General features: G+C 43.0%; 1 protein-coding gene across 3 annotated transcripts in view; it reads left to right on the top strand.

The window, feature by feature from the left end:
- Positions 1-201: 201 nt before the first annotated feature.
- Positions 202-16,854, top strand: part of LOC117364589 (dynactin subunit 1-like) — a 250,634-nt gene continuing 233,981 nt past the window's right edge. For 2 of the 3 annotated variants that reach the window (XM_033953955.1, XM_033953963.1), the window contains exon 1: positions 202-594. The gene's annotated coding sequence lies outside the window, so the exon portion shown is untranslated. The remainder of the gene's footprint in view (positions 595-16,854) is intronic. The other variant, XM_033953946.1, reaches the window with a different exon arrangement.

Here is a 16,854-nt window from a genome sequence, read left to right as displayed (position 1 = left end):
ATAGTTCCTCTGTAGCCAGCTCCTCCTGTGACAAACCAAGCACCTGTGCTAGCTTTGCACCTAAAATTAAGAAAAGAATCCTGTGCAGAAGAGCTTACCAGATTAGTGCTAGTGACCAACTTGAGGCTGACCTCCCTTATCCATATGATAAAAGCAGTGGTGATCTGGATCAAAAGCAGGCAGACTCACAGCATTGGCACCCTGTCAATACATCAGCCAGGGCAGCTAAAGACAAGCTAGCTATACCCAGGAAACCAAGGCAAAACAGACAAGGAAAGCCTGCAGTAGTACCAAAGCCCATCCCCCTCTACAGGCTGAAGGGGAGTTGCTTTGAGCTGGTTAAAGGCAGACTGAAGCAAGCAGTATGGGAGGAGAGGGGTCAGTAGATGCAGACTCTCCAGCAGCATAGAGCAGGGCAGGAGCCTTGGAAAGAGGAAGCAGACTCTGAGGTCCCAGATTGGCCAATGCAGAAAGTGGAAGAAAGCCTCCCCACTTCTAACTTCCAATTTCCAGAGGTACCTGAGGGGATGGAAGTTCAGGAAGCTGGCCCTATCTCAGAGAGCCAGGCAGAGCTTATGGACATTAATTGACACAGTGAGTAGCTGAGAAGCAGCTGGTGGGGTTTTGTTTTTTTTCCTTAGCAAGAAATGCTGTATGTTTTTGCTGCTTGTTTCGAGTTAAACATTATTTTTTGGCTGGGATGCTTTACTGAGAGCTGGTAGCCTGCTACTTTTATGTGAAGTTTGGGCTAAAGAACATTGAACTGTGTGAATGTTTTTGTAGTTTGAAACCTTACTGTGTGTGCCGTTGCTGGGAGTGCAATCACAGGATCTCTCTCAGCTGTGCTGATTTCCAAGCAGTAGCTACAGCACTGTTGAGCCTTATGCAAAGCTCACCTTCCTTTTGCTGCCTCAGAAAGTATATCAACTGTATGCTGCTATGAGATATAACCTGACTTTACATAAATGCTGTGAATATCTCTTTCATGCCTTTTAAACAAGTGCTTCAGAAAGAAAGTTTTGGGTTTTTTTTGAATGCAAGTATAATTTCCATGCTGAGCCAGAGTGAATGAAATTTGGCAAGACAAACTGTTTGTGGAGGGGGGGAGGTTAACCTTTATTTTTCTTGGAAACTGTTGTTGTTGTTGTTTTTATGAAAAGCTGCTTGAAATTTTGACTATATGCTAAACTTTTTGTCCACTGAGGTCAAAATAAAACTATTATTGATTTATGAAGAATTCTGTCTGAGTTTGATATTTTGAAGCCAGTACTTACCCTATCTCTCCCAGGCCTAGGCAGTTTCCTAGGGCCAATTAAAAGACCTGGTAGTGAAAGGTCACTTTGGGCAGCCACAAAACTTAGAGACTTGAAGAAAGCACAGATATTTATTCAACATATGCAGACCCCTGAGCCCAAAGCTGGCTTAAGAAGTCCCGAAACCAGGAAGTTACAAAGATATTTATACATTCTTCTGGCTATACAACTGAATTCTAGAAAAAACTTTTCACGTATAACTTTTCTTAACAATCATTGGTCCTAAGCTCACACTAGCACAGAGGTCTCAAACACGTGACCCACGGGCCGCATGTGGCTCTCCAGGTGCTATTTTGCAGCCCGCGGTCTGGACACGATGATCAACTGTAAAGCGGCGGCTCCTCCTCACGCATTTCTCTTCCCCCTTCCCTTGTGGAGCAGCAGCGTGTTTGGCTGGCTCAAGTCGATCGATCCATACAAAGCCGCGGGTGGCGGCTCCTTGCGCTATCCACTCCTGCATCGGAAGCCTCTCTGACGTCACATCAGAAAGGCTTCTGACGCAGGCGTGGATCTAGCGAGGAGCTGCCACCCACGGCTTTGAACGGAACGATCGATTGGGAGCCGTCTAGACATGCTGCTGCTACACAAGGAAGGGGAGGGGAGGGGAAAGAGAAATGCTCTGCTGCATATGGAAAGGAGGACCCTAGGGAAATGCTGCTGCTGCTGCACAGGGAGAGGGAGAGAAGGGGGAAGAGAAATGCCTCTCCTGCACAGGAAAGGGGGGGGGAGGGAAATGCTGCTTCTGCTGCATAGGGAAAGGGAGAAGGAGGGAAGGGGAAGAGAAATGCCTCTCCTGCACAGGAAAGGGGGGAAGGGAAATGCTGCTTTTGTTGCTGCTGCACCCAATTGGGGAAGGAAGGAGAAGGAAGACAAGGGAGAGGAGAGGAACAAGAGATGCCAAGTTCATGGGAGGGAAGGAAGAAAAGGAGATATCAGACCATAGATGGGGAGGGAGAGATACCAGGGCAAGGGGGAGAGAAGGAGACAGATGCAAGACCAGGGAAAAGGAAAGAAGGAGGGAGGGAGAAAAGGAAGGAAAGAGATGTCAGACCATGGAAATAGGGATGGAAGAAGAGAGAGATAGAAGGAAAGGTAAGACATAGAAACGTAGATTTTGAAAAGAAAGCAGAAAAATTGAATATTAAGTTAATGCCAAAGATGGATGCAAGGCAGAAAGTGAAGACGGAGAGAAAAACAGTCAAAGGACAAGAAGGCCCTGGAAACATTGTTAAAAGCACAGAAAAATAAAGTCACCAGCCAACAAAGGTAGGGAAAATGATTTTATTTTCAATATAGTGATTGAAATGTGTCAGTTTTGAGAAAGAAAAGATATTAAACTTTAAATGTGAGGGCTGCAGAAAAAATAGAGTACTCGGAGGGCCATTGAAAAAATAGTTAATTTCTTATTAAAGAAATGACAATTTTGCATAAGGTAAAACTCTTTATAGTTTATATATCTTTCCTTTTAACTGTTAAAGGAAAGTTTTATAAACTATAAAGAGTTTTACCTCATGCAAAATTGTCATTTCTTTAATAAGACATTAACTATTTTTTCTGCGGCCCTCCAAGTTCCTACAAATCCAAAATGTGGCCCCGCAAAGGGTTTGAGTTTGAGACCATTGCACTAGCAGGTCACTTATCTAAGCCCTGCAGTCTTTCTGTTACATGTCCAGGAGGGTGGAATACAATATCATGTATGCTGAGATAGCCATAAGAAGCTAGAATGCCCAAGCTAAAACACCCAGTGCAGGCAGGCTAGAACATGAGATAAGTTAGGTCTGCAGCTAAACATAATTCAGCATTTTATTAAAGAGAAAACTTAGTTCAACACTTAGGAAAACCAGTCCCAGACTCCTTCAGTAGTAGGGGACACGCCAGAGCAGAGGTTTGTCACTTTTCAACTCCGCTCCAAGGAGTGTTTGTGACTCTCCTGAAGCTCCATCGGCTCCTGTTGTACTTGTGCTGCCAACTCTGGAGAGATACTGGCTTCCTCTATTTCCATAGGGTCATAAGAATAGCCTTACTGGGACAGCCAATGGTCCATCAAGCCCAGTAGCCCGTTCTCACGGTGGCCAATCCAGGTCAGTAGTACCTGGCCAAAACCCAAGGGGTAGCAATATTCTATGCTACCGATCAAGGCATGCCTTTCTAGCTGTTGTTGTGGCAAGGGCAGATAAGCAGAGAGAGAGCCCATTCTCCCGCGATCGCCTGTCCCATTGTCCCCACACACAGCTTCGGGACGCCGTCAATGAAAACGGGACATATCGGCATCCCAAAGCTGTGCATGGGGACAACAGGACGGGGGATCAGAAAAAGGGACGGTTCCGTTCAAAACGAGATGTATGGTCACCTTAGGCTTCCCCCATATATTTCTCAATAATAGACTATGGACTTTTCCTCCAGGAAATTGTAGTAAGCATGAGCCAGTGTTTATCACAGTTTAGTAAAAGGATCCCATAATAAGTAAGCAAAAGGAAAAAAGGTTTGCCTACTTTTGCACATTCTTAGCACAAGCATTCCTGGCAGACTAGTTTGGCTGAAGCAGATGTAGAATTATAATGTGCCTGTATATTTCATAAAATATGTGGGCATGTGCATTGGTTACTTACATGCGTTTAGACTGTCTTTGGGGCAGCAGACACAAATTTGAGCATTTGAACTTGTACACTACTAAGGCTGGGTCAGGGATCTTATTTTATAAATGCACATGGGCACCCATGTTGTCTTTATAAAACAGGCACTTATTCGGACTTTTCAGACAGAGGTCAAAAGGGCTATTTTAAACCTGCTCACTCTGAGTGTTGGTAAATGTATGCACATTCTTCCACAGCAGAAGTTCTTTTACCTATAGTCTCACCCACTCATTTCTTTATGCATTTCTTTGGATTTTACTCACACCTTTTTCAGTAGTAGCTCAAGGTGAGCTATATTCAGGTACATTACGTATTTCTCCTGGAGCTATTCAGAGCAGGGCTGGGTCACTGGAGGCAAAAGTGGTGTAAAGTGAGGGCATTTCAAGGGAATCGGAGAATCCCCAGCTCCAGGGCCGCCATCAGAAATTTCTGGGCCCCTTACTGAGCAAACCTATTGGGCCCCCCACGCACCTCTTCCCCCCCCTGCCCGACGCCCCCCCTTCTTCCATGGGCTGAATACACACATACTTTTCTGCTAATACTCCACCTAAGCCAATCCCGTAAAATCTTCTCACGTCCATTGGGTGATTTGGCATAGAGGAGATATTCATAAAAAGAACATCCGTCAAGATCTTTACTCATAGACTGTGCCATTTGCTTTAAATCATCTTCCATCATTAGTCCAAATTGCACAATTATTTCTCTGTCTTTGTCCTGAATGGCATCTGGCCACATTGCTGGATCCTTCCAGTCAACAAATTTATGAGCAGGCACGGAGAATGCATTTTTAAACAAATGTAGTTTATCCTTGTACTCCTTATGTAATTTTAATCATCTATGGATATGTTTGTATGTTTATTGTTCAAATGGTTTTATTTATTTCCCCAAATTTATTTTTGTTATACGCATTGAAAATATTTGATATTGCGTTTAAATCAAAATCTCAATAAATTTGAAACGAGTGCCCGTGAGATTGTGGGAGGGTTAAATACTCAAAACTTAGAAGAATAACAATTTACTTAAAGTTTTTGCTATGCCAGCTTTCTGATATCTTTACATACAGTGGTGTACGTAGCATATGTAACACCCAGGGCCCATCATTTTTTGGCCCCCCCCCAATCTGTACGAAAAACATGATTTTTAGTAACAAACCACACGTCACACACGAGTACCTAGGAAAAGGCAGCATCTTACATATTGCAGTGAGCAGTACATCAATACACCCATTGTAAAACTAAACAAGCCAGACCAGCACAGATCAATCCTAACAGAAAACCATGTCTTTCGAACACACAGAACACAGAAAACACCTTCGCCTAGTATGGAATATGTCATCACAAACTAACCCCTCACTCTTTTACAAAACTGTAGTGTGGATTTTAGCCACAGTGGTAACAGCCCTGACGCTCATAGAATTCTGAGCATCAGAGCTGCTACCACCACGGCTGGCGCTAAAAAACGCTCCACAGTTTTGTAAAAGGGGGGATAAAATAGAAATACACAGTTTCAACGCTCTAGCTCAGAGGTGCCTAAACTTTTTGAGCTTGTGAGCTACTTTAAAATGACCAAGTCAAAATGATCTACCAACAATAAAATTAAAAAACACAAAGCACACTATACGCTGAGAAAATGTTAATTATCATTTCTATTCTGGGTTTTTTTCAAAGAGGTCAAGGCAGATGACTCTATGCATTGTCACCTCAGTAACAACCATACAAAAATAGACAAATATACCCTCCATCCTTTTTATTAACCACAATAGCAGTTTTTAGCGCAGGGAGCTGCGCTGAATGCCCAGCGCTGCTCTTGACGCTCATAGACTCTCTGCGCTAAAAACCACTATTGCGGTTTAGTAAAAGGGGACCATATTGTAAAATATAGACAGCAGATATAAATTCAGAACTGTGCATAGTAAGTGAAGGGAAGTTTTCATCTCTGGGAATTTACCCAGTTAACTATTAAGTTATTTGGGCAAATTCCTTTGAAAACTGTGGTAATACTGCCTCCACTTTGCTAAATTTAAAATAAAATCATTTTTCCTACCTTGTCTGGTGATTTCATGAGTCTCTGGTTGCACTTTCTTCTTCTGACTGTGCATCCAATCTTTCTTCCCTTCTATCAGCCTGTATGCTTTCTCTCCTTCACACCTCATTCCCTCCCCCAACTTTTTCTTCCTCTCTCCCTGACCTTTCTTTCTTTTTTTCTGTTTCTCTTCTTTCCTTCTATTTCCCTGCCTGCCCCCTTTCTTTCTTTCTCCCTGCCGTTCCCCAAGCCACTGCCGCTGCCATCGGGGAACAGGACCCACCAATGGATAACAGGCCCCAAAGCCGACGCATGCTCTCCCTGCTTCGGGCCGATCAGTCTTCCTCTCCCCGACGTCAATTCTGCCGTCGGAGAGGAAGTTCCGCCCAGCCAGGCAGCGATTGGCTGTCCCGAACTTCCTCTCCGACAGCAGAATTGACGTCAGGGAGAGGAAGACTGATCGGCCCAATAGATTAGATCGCCAAGACAAAGTGAGTCCTGGGTGATCGACTCACTTTGCCTTGGCGAGCTACTGGCGCCCCTGCCTTAGAACACTGCCTAGGACCCTGGGGGAGCCTGGGCCCCCTGTCAGCTCCGGGCCCCTGAATGCAGGACTGGTAGTACTGCCCTGATGGTGGCCCTGCCCAGCTCTACTGTTCTGCTTTTTTTTTTTCTTTACTTTTTGCTTGATGCAGTCTGATTTGTTGAATAGGCAGCTTGCTCAACCAGTCAAACTGCATCAAACAAAAAGTAAACAAACAAAAAAAATGCAGGACTCTTGAGCTGAATCCCTCTAAAGGCCATGACACTACAGATCTGAATTTGATTAGCTGTGCAGCATCTGTCAATTGCCTGCTCAACGAAACAAATTCAGAGCAGTGCCCTCAGGGCCTTTAGTGGGTGGGGTGAATCCCCTGAAGGCCCTGACTGCACACCACTGGGAGGCAAGAAAATACAGTTTTCTATTTCTGAACAACGTGCATTAGTTCTCATTGTGGTTATCTTAAGGCATTAATTTTCTAAATGATCTGTGTGTAGAACAGCATTTTTATATATTCAGGTACAGGTTTATAAAATTGTCCTAGCTTATATATACATAAAAGTAGGTGGGTAGGAAAACAGAGGAGAGGATCTACTTTCATGCAATATCTCCCTAATTCCATTAAGTTGCATGCCCACATTTGTGACTAGTATACATAACTTAATTCAATAATTAGATATTAATTAGCCTTAACAACCAGTTATTAACTCTGATTAGAGTTAATAGGTGTTAATTGGCACGCGTTGGCAGTTACATTTGTAACTACCCTTAGTTGACATTCTAGAAGTCTCGTGCTCAAATTGCAGAATGTAACTTCAAAGGTCCCCGCAACAACTCAATTTCCCCGTCCCATCCCTGTGAGTTTTGTCACTGTCCCTGCCCCATTCCTGTAAGCTCTGCCTTAACTACACAAGCCTCAAATACTTAGGATTTTAAAGTGTTTGAGGCTTGTGCAGATGAAGACAGAGCTTAGGCATTGGTGGAATGAGGCATTATGACATCACAATCTGAGCTCTAGAATGTTGCTACTTATAATTTTAAAGTGTTTGAGGCTTGTGCAGATGAAGACAGAGCTTAGGCATTGGTGGAATGAGGCATTATGACATCACAATCTGAGCTCTAGAATGTTGCTACTTATTTTAAAGTGTTTGAGGCTTGTGCAGATGAAGACAGAGCTTAGGCATTGGTGGAATGAGGCATTATGACATCACAATCTGAGCTCTAGAATGTTGCTACTTATAATTTTAAAGTGTTTGAGGCTTGTGCAGATGAAGACAGAGCTTAGGCATTGGTGGAATGAGGCATTATGACATCACAATCTGAGCTCTAGAATGTTGCTACTTATAATTTTAAAGTGTTTGAGGCTTGTGCAGACGAAGACAGAGCTTAGGCATTGGTGGAATGAGGCATTATGACATCACAATCTGAGCTCTAGAATGTTGCTACTTATGATTTTAAAGTGTTTGAGGCTTGTGCAGACGAAGACAGAGCTTAGGCATTGGTGGAATGATGCATTATGACATCACAAGCTGAGCTCTAGAATGTTGCTACTTATGGTTTTAAACTAAACTAAACTAAACCTTGGGTTTATATACCGCACCATCTCAGTAAATGCAGAGCTCGGCACGGTTTACAGGAATTAGGATGGGAGAGGAACTCCAGTGGAGAGTTTAAGAGTTGGATGTAAAAGGGTGGGGAAGGTGGAGAGTCTAAGAGGGGGGAAATGTTACAGTTTTGAGAATAGCCAGGTTTTTAGGTGTTTACGGAAAAGTTGGAGGGAGCTTGATGATCGGAGCGGGGAGGTAAGGTTATTCCAGATCTCAGTGATTTTAAAGGGGAGGGATGACCCAAGTTTGCCTGCATGAGAAATACCTTTTGTGGAAGGGAAGGATAGTTTAAGAGTTTGGGAGGTACTGGAGGCGGTAGGGGTTGGGGAGGGGAGTTCCAGGATAGAGGGATAACGGCAGGAAGGATGCCATGTAGGATCTTGTAGGCTAGGCACGCACATTGGAAGTGGATCCTGGAGATTACTGGGAGCCAATGGAGCTTAGACAGGAGTGGCGAGACGTGATCAAATTTGCTTTTCGCGAAAATAAGCTTAGCCGCGGCGTTCTGAATCCGCTGCAGTCTGAGGAGGCTTTTCTTGGTTAGGCTGAGGTAGATAGAATTGCAATAGTCCAATCTGGAGAGGATGATGGATTGTACTAGGACTGCACAGTGTTTTTGGTGAAAATAAGGTCTGACTTTCCTTAGCATGTGAAGGCTGAAGAAGCACTTTTTTACCAAGGATTGGAGATGGTCGTTGAAGGATAGAGAAGAGTCTAAGGTGACACCCAGGACTTTGCTTGAGAGTTCGAGCTGTAATGAGGAGCCGGAGGACAATGGGATGGAGGAGGGTAGATGGTCTAATTGTGGGCCGAGCCAAAGGAGTTTTGTTTTGGACTCGTTCAGATTCATTTGTACTGTGAATGCCCAGGATTGGAGGTTCGTTATGCATGAGGATATGTTCGTAGAGAGGTTGGTGAGGTTCAAGTCGGTCTCAAGGAGGACGAGGATGTCATCGGCGTAAGTGTAAAGAGTTTCAAGGGGGGATAGTTGGAGTAGTTTCAGGGAGGACATGTAAATGTTAAAAAGGATAGGGGAGAGGGGTGAGCCTTGCGGGGCACCACAAGTCGGGATCCAGGGGGAGGATGAGGTGCCGCTCATGTTAATCGTGTAAGAGCGGGAGCACAAGAACTTGGAGAACCAGTCAAGAACAGTGGAGCTAATGCCTATCTCGGAGAGTTGGAAAATTAGAATGTCATGGTGGACAACGTCAAAAGCTGCGGAGAGGTCGAATTGTAGAAGAACAGCAAACTTGTTACGAGAGTGCAGTTGCTGAACCTTAGAGATTAGAGAGGCCAATAGGGATTCGGTGCAGAAGTTGGGTCTGAAGCCATATTGGTAAGGTAGGAGGATAGAAAATCTTTCTAAGTAGGAAGAGAGCTGGGTAGATATGATAGACTCAGGCAGCTTGGTGAGGAGAGGGATATTAGCTATTGGATGGTAGCTGGATGGTATGGAGGGGTCCAGGTCAGCTTTTTTCAGTAGAGGGGAAAGTGCGATGTGTCCCATTTCAGTGGAGAATAGGCCCGATAATAGGGCAGAATTTATGAGTTCGGTGAGAGATTTGATGGCCTGGGTGGGGATTTTCTCAAATAGGTAGGAGGGGAATGGGTCCAGGATGCAGTTGCAAGATTTTAATTTGAGGCAGAGTTTAAGGATCTGAAAATCAGATATGAGCTCGAAAGCTCCAGGATCTGTCGGCAGGGATGGGGTTGAAAGGAGCTAGGGTAGGATTGGGTTCGGGGGGCATCAGAGAGTTGTAGGAGACTGCGGGCGGGAAGGAGCGTCTTAAGGTATTGATCTTATCATTGAAGAATTTTGCCAGGGCCTCGGCTGAAGGAGATGAGGGGAGAAGGTTGGGGTCGTTTTTTGTGGTTAGGGAGCGCCAAATATTGAACAGTGTGCTATTCTGGTTGTTGGATCTGGAGATCTTGTCTCCATAGAAGTTCTTCCTTGCTTTTTTTAGTATTGAGTTGTAGAGCTTGATATTGACTCTCCAGGCCTGTCTGTCAGATGGGGATTTGGATTTTTTCCATTTTCGCTCTAAAGCTTGACATTTTTGTTTCAGGTCTCTGTGGAGTGGAAGGTACCAAGGGGCTTTTTGGGGGTAGGTAATGGATTTACTGGTTTGAGGGGCGAGGGAGTGGTAGGTAGACTCAGAGAGGGCGATCCAGTTGTGCCAATTGTTTTCGGAGTCTGCAGGCATGGGAATGGAGGGGAACTGGTTGAGGAATTTGGTCCAGAACAGATCGCTCGAGATTTTTTTCCGGAAGGTAATGGAATTAGGGGAGCGGGGTGGGGATCCAAGATGAGACATGAAGATGGGGAGGCAGAAGGCCCATAGGAAATGGTCTGACCAGGGGACGTGTTCCCAACGGGTGTCTTCAGTAGAAGTTTTATAAGCGGTGAGGTCGAGGAACTGGATGAAGTCTAGGGTGTGCCCCTTTTCATGGGTAGGAGCGGATGTGGGGGGGGGGGAGAAACCTAGGGAGGCGAGGAAGTCATTGAGTTCAATCGTGTCCTTGCTGGTGGTGTCGTCAAGGTGGAGATTAACGTCTCCGATGATTAGTAACCTTTGGAATTTGAGAAAGGCATTAGTTATGGTCTCGAAGACAAGGTCGGAGGATTTGGACCAAGGGATAGGTGGGCGGTATAGTAACAGGATGCCCAGTGGGTGAGGGCGGAGTTCGTCATTGACTGAGGCTAGCATATATTCTAGTGAAGTGTGGCTGCCTCTTTCGAGGAGCTGGACATCAAAGAAGGATTTGTAGAGGAGTGCCAGGCCACCTCCTTTGCGGTTGATTCTGGGTGAGAAGAGGCCTTGATAGCCATGGGAGCAGAGCTCGTTTTGTGTGAAGAGGTCGTCTTTTGAAATCCATGATTCTGTGATGCACAGGAATCCAGGATCAAAGTCTTCGAGGAGGTTCTTCAGAATTTGAGTCTTGTTACATGCGGATCTGGCATTGCAGTAAAGGGTCGGGACAGGAGTGTTTGAAACTTGTGCAGACGAGGACAGAGCTTAGGCATTGGTGGAATGAGGCATTATGACATCACAATCTGAGCTCTAGAATGTTGCTACTTATGGTTTTAAAGTGTTTGAGGCTTGTTCAGATGAGGACAGAGCTTGCAGAAATGGGGAAGGGACAGAAAAAGAACTCTCTGGGACGAGACAGGAAAATGAGTTCCCGTGGGGATGGGGAAAAAATTGTCCCCATGTCATTCTCTAGTCTGAAGCTCCAAAGCAGCTATTTACAGAAGGCATGCATGAAATTATTACCTCCACTCCATGATCCCCACCCCTGCTCCCCAGTGCAGATGTCTCTTCAGCCCAGAAGACATAAGAACTCCCCTGAACAGGAAACCCTTGGCATGTACCAGGACAATCATTAGTGTCTAGAAGGGGCACAGGAGCAAACCCAAATATCAAAATAATGTTGGTTATTCAGTTTGCATAGTAATGAGGTGCTTTGCATATCATTATATAGCTAGCTTTGTGACATAGTAACATAGTAGATGACAGCAGATAAAGACCCGAATGGTCCATCCAGTCTGCCTAACCTGATTCAATTTAAATTTTTTAATTTTTTTCTTAGCTATTTCTGGGCAAGAATCCAAAGCTCTACCCGGTACTGTGCTTGGGTTCCAATCAATATTTTTGTGGTAAAATAACAAATGATTTCCCTACCACCACCACCTTTTACAAAACCGCACAAGAGGCTTTTAGTGCTGGCCGGCACACTGAATGCTCTGTGCGGCTCTGATGTTCATAGAGATCTTCTAGAACAGTGGTCTCAAACTCAAACCCTTTGCAGGGCCACATTTTGGATTTGTAGGTATTTGGAGGGCCTCAGGGGAAAAAAATGTATGTCTTATTAAAGAAATGACAATTTTGCATGAGGTAAAACTCTTTATAGTTTATAAATCTTTCCTTTTGGCTAAGTCTTAATAATATGGTAATTTATAGCTAAAGAGACATATGATCAAGAAACTGTTTTATTTTACTTTTGTGATTATAATAAACATACCGAGGGCCTCAAAATAGTACCTGGCAGGCCACATGTGGCCTCCAGGCTGTGAGTTTGAGACCACTGTTCTAGAAGTAAGGAGATCCTGGATACTCTACTAGGAGAACTGTTCCAGCAGCTGGTAATGGAACCCACGCAGGATGGGGGTCATACTGGACTTAGTGTCAAATGGAGAAAGGTGTTTCTGATGTTACAGTGGGTGATCATCTGGCATCCAGTGATCACTGCATGGTAAGGTTTAATATTAAGACGGGTATAGAGAGGGCTCATTAAAAAATAAAGGTTTAAACTTTTAAAAAACTAATTTTGTTCAGATTGGGGATTACATCAAGGAATTGTTACCTGGATGGGAACATCTGGAAGGAGTAGAAATACAGTGGACAAAACTGAAAGGAATTATTGTAAGGGCGACAAACCTTTTTGTGAGGCAAGTAAGTAAAAGTAAGAGGAAAAGAAGACCACTTTGGTTCTCAAAAGTAGTAGCTGAGACGATAAGGAATAAGAGGTTAGCTTTCATAAACTACAAACGATTGCAGAAAGAGGAAGACAGGCAAAATTAACTGGAAAAGTTAAGAGAGGCTGGTAGAGTAGTCAGGAAAGCAAAGATATAAATGGAAGAAAATATAGCTGGCATGGTAAAACATGGAGACAAGACTTTTTTTTAGATATATCAGTGATAGGAAGAAGTGCAAAAGTGGCATTGTGAGACTCAAAGGTGATGGGGAGAAATATGTAGAAGCTGGTAAACATAAGACTGAATTGCTTAACAAATATTTCTGTTCTGTGTTCGTGGCTGAAACGCCAGAAGAGGCACTGCAGAAGACAAAAGAAAATAGGGATGGAGGAGTGGTAGACCCTGATCAATTTTCAGAGGTCTGTGTTCATGAGAAGCTAGGTAAATTAAAGGTAGATAAAGCGATGGGGCCGAATGATGTACGTGCATCAGAGGGAGCAGAAGGAACTTGGGGAAGTTCTGGTGGCTCCACTGACTGACCTTTTCAATGCTTCTCTAGAGTTAGGAGTGGTACCGTAGGACTGAAGAAGGACGGATATGTTCCCTCTCCATAAAAATGGAAGTAAGGAAGAAGTAGGGAATTACAGGCTGGTAAGTCTGACTTTTGTGGTAAGCAAATTAATGGAGATGATTTTAAAACAGAGAATTTAAAACAGAGAATCCGGTAGATTACAGGACCAGAGGCAACAGGGATTCACTAGAGGTAGGTCTTGTCAGATTAATCTGATCAATTTTTTTGACTGGGTGACTAGAGAATTGGATAGAGTGCACTAGATGTGGTGTATTTAGATTTTAGCAAAGCCTTTGACAGCATTGCACACAGGCATCTAATAAATAAATTGAGTGCCCTTGGAATGGGCCCAAAGTGATAGGCTGGGTCAGGAACTTGTTGAGTGCAAGATGATATAGAGTAGTGGTTAATGGAGATCGCTCTGAGGAAAGGAAGTTACCAGTGATGTGCCTCAAGGTTCTGTTCTTGGGCCTGTTCTTTTTAACATTTTTACGAGTATAAGCGATATCGCTGAAGGGCTGTCAGGTAAGATTTGCCTCTTTATGGATGTTACCAAAATCTGCAATAGAGTAGACACCACAGATGGTGTGAATAATATGAAGAAAGACCTGGCGAAGCTTGAAGAATGGTTTGAAATTTGGCAACTAAAATTTAATGCTAAGAAATGCAAGGTCATGCATTCGGAACGGTACAGTTTAGGGGGTGAAGAACTTATGTGCATGACAAAAGAGTGGGACTTGGGTGTGATTGTATGTGATGATCTTAAAGTGGCCAAACAGGTTGAAAAGGTGCTGTTGAAAGCTAGAAGGATGCTAGGGTGCATAGGGAGTGATATGGCCAGTAGGAAAAAGGAGGTATTGAAGCCCCTGTATAACACTCTGGTGAAACCTCATTTAAAATATTGTGTACAATTCTGGAGATAGCACCTTCAAAAAGATATAAAAAGGATTGAGTCGGTCCAGAGGAAGGCTACTAAAATGGTGTATGGTCTTCATCATAAGGCGTATGGAGACAGACTTAAAGATCTCAATATATATACTTTAGAGCAGGGGTCTCAAAGTCCCTCCTTAAGGGCCACAATCCAGTTGGGTTTTCAGGATTTCCTCAATGAATATGCATGAGATCTATGTGCATGCACTGCTTTCAATGCATATTCATTGGGGAAATCCTGAAAACCCGACTGGATTGCGGCCTTCAAGGAGGGACTTTGAGATCCCTGCTTTAGAGGAAAGGTGGGAGAGGGGAGATATGATAGAAACCTTTAAATATCCATGAGTTGAATCTTTCATTTGAAAGGAAGTTCTGAAATGAGAGGGCATAGGATTAAGTTAAGAGGTAATAGGAATAATCTAAGGAAATACTTTTTTTTACAGAAAGAATGGTAGAAGCCTGTAACAGTTTCCCAGAAAAGGTGGTGGAGACAAAACTGTGTCTGAATTCAAGAAAGCATGGGATAGGCAGGGATCTCTTAGAGGAAGAGATAATGGTTACTGCAGATGGGCAGATTGGATGGGTCATGTGGCCTTTATCTGCCATTAGGTTTTCTATGACTGTTGGAGCAGTGCAGAGCATTCAGCGCACCAGTCGGTGCTTAAAACCTCTTGTGTGGTTTTATAAAATGGGGGAGGGGGTGTTATCATATAATGTACTACATATTGAATGGATTTTGTGAAAGAGATATTGAAATCATAAGAATTATGTTATATACAGTTATGCACTGGAAAAATAAAATTAGCATTTCTCTTGTTCAGTCCCTGGTTTTCTCTTCCAGTTATAAGTGGTGCTCTTAATAGTACTTTAGGATGGGTTTTTAATGATGTGTTGTGGATGCCTCTAAACAGTCACATTCTGGCTTCTCTAGCTACAGCACTGGGGCAGATAGAGCAAAGTGATGGCTTATACCTGCTAGTGGAGCTCATTTTTTTTTTTGTATCCAATGCATGCAAAACTGATTTGAAGCATGTTAGCCTATAAATTAACATGTAGACAATTTGTACACATTACAAAAAAAAAAAGTTTCCCTATGCTCATCCCTAATACAGTACCTGCACTTGCCAACAGGTCCATAGCAGTTTTTATGAGGTTTGTTTCTTTCCCTTAATGCAATGAGATCAGGAAAAGCATTTTAACCAGTCATGAACACATGAAGTTCAGGGCCGGTAATGCATCTTAGATACAAATACAATAGTCTTCTATTTTCCAGAGCCAGTTCAAGATAAGCAATGTGTCCACTGGCCCCTATCTCCTCATTTTCTCACTAAGTTTCAGGATTAGCTGGCCACATATCCCACGTGTAACAGTAGTAAGCCAGACAGCAGTCACGTTATGCTTTCACAGAATACAAATAATGAGACTTTTAGTAAAATACAAAGCAAAAAATAAAAAAAAAATTCAATTAAGATAGTAAGCGAACAACTGTAATCAAGCATGCCACTTAAATTACAGAAAAAGGCAAATGTCAGTGTGTTGTGGGTTTTGTTAGCTAAGGGAGAGACTTAAAAGCTACTACAGTTCCTCAATCTATTCACAGAGAATGAAAGAACAGTAGAGTTTCCATGGCAACTTGCTAAGTGCTCTGCTAAGTAGGTAAGCTCTGTAATGGATAAGGACACAGCCTTGGTTTGGTTTTAGGATGTTGTCTTCTTAGTGGGCCATTCCTTTCACTCCCCCCCCCTCCCCGAAGAAGTGTCCACTGTGATGGTCAGTCAACCGTAGAATATCTATCTGTATAATTTGTTCTACTGGTATGTTGATTATTGTCATATTTGCAATGACTTTTTGGGATATTTACTGCTTCAATTTCCTTGAAGGGGGGGTCACCTCTCGATATTTATTTATTGATTTGATTTGTTTGCTATCCCGTTCTCCCTAAAAAGATCAGAATGGGTTATAGGCTAACATACATGGGGGGCATTTTCGAAAGGACATATAAGTCTGAGGTTGGAAACATGTCCATTTTCAAGCTGCCAGACGTTTATCTTTTATTTTTGAAAATGACCTAAGTATAAGTTTTGATCCTTAAGACATCTATCTTTTTTAGCCATTTTCAAAAATAAAAATGCACAAAAGCAAGTTTTGTAAATGTACCCAACTACCTTGAAAGTTCTGGAGGCCTCATATCCTCCTCTCTCAAAAATTTACTATTTGTCTGAGAAGAAACAGAAACAGAGTCCCAAGCACCAGAATTTGTCTGCAGATAGTTTGGACTTAACAAATTTCCTTGAGAGATCAGATATTGAGGCACAGGTTCCTGTTACTCTTTTGGTTCAATTTGCTGTTGATTCTGACTGAGAATGGTTGCTTAAATTGTTTTTTAAGCATAGAGATGTTTTGTTTTTTATGTATAATCCTGACCATACAAAGGAAAATTACAGTCCACTCAAAAATATCGCATAAATATAAGTGCTTAAAGAGAACAAATGCTACAATATAACTATCTTCATGCACAAGGCCTCATACACCCAAGGGACTACATTAATTCCTTTCGTGCCCTTGCTAGGGTGGTGCATTCATCATTGGTCTTGTTAGCAATATGCTGTATGTTTATAAAGGCTCACTATAACAGAGACAGCATCTACATTATATTTAATATACTTTATGTACTCAAAAAAGTTTTTTTTTTTTAAAGTCTTCAGAGTGTGCCAACCACCACCCAAACAATTCTTAGGCTTGATCACTCAATTGGCATAT

This window comes from Geotrypetes seraphini, chromosome 1 (assembly GCF_902459505.1).
Source record: "Geotrypetes seraphini chromosome 1, aGeoSer1.1, whole genome shotgun sequence".
In the NCBI taxonomy this organism is placed as follows: Eukaryota; Metazoa; Chordata; class Amphibia; order Gymnophiona; family Dermophiidae; genus Geotrypetes; species Geotrypetes seraphini.
Note: the sequence above shows the minus strand (reverse complement) of the source record. Positions and strands in the feature narration are given on the sequence as shown.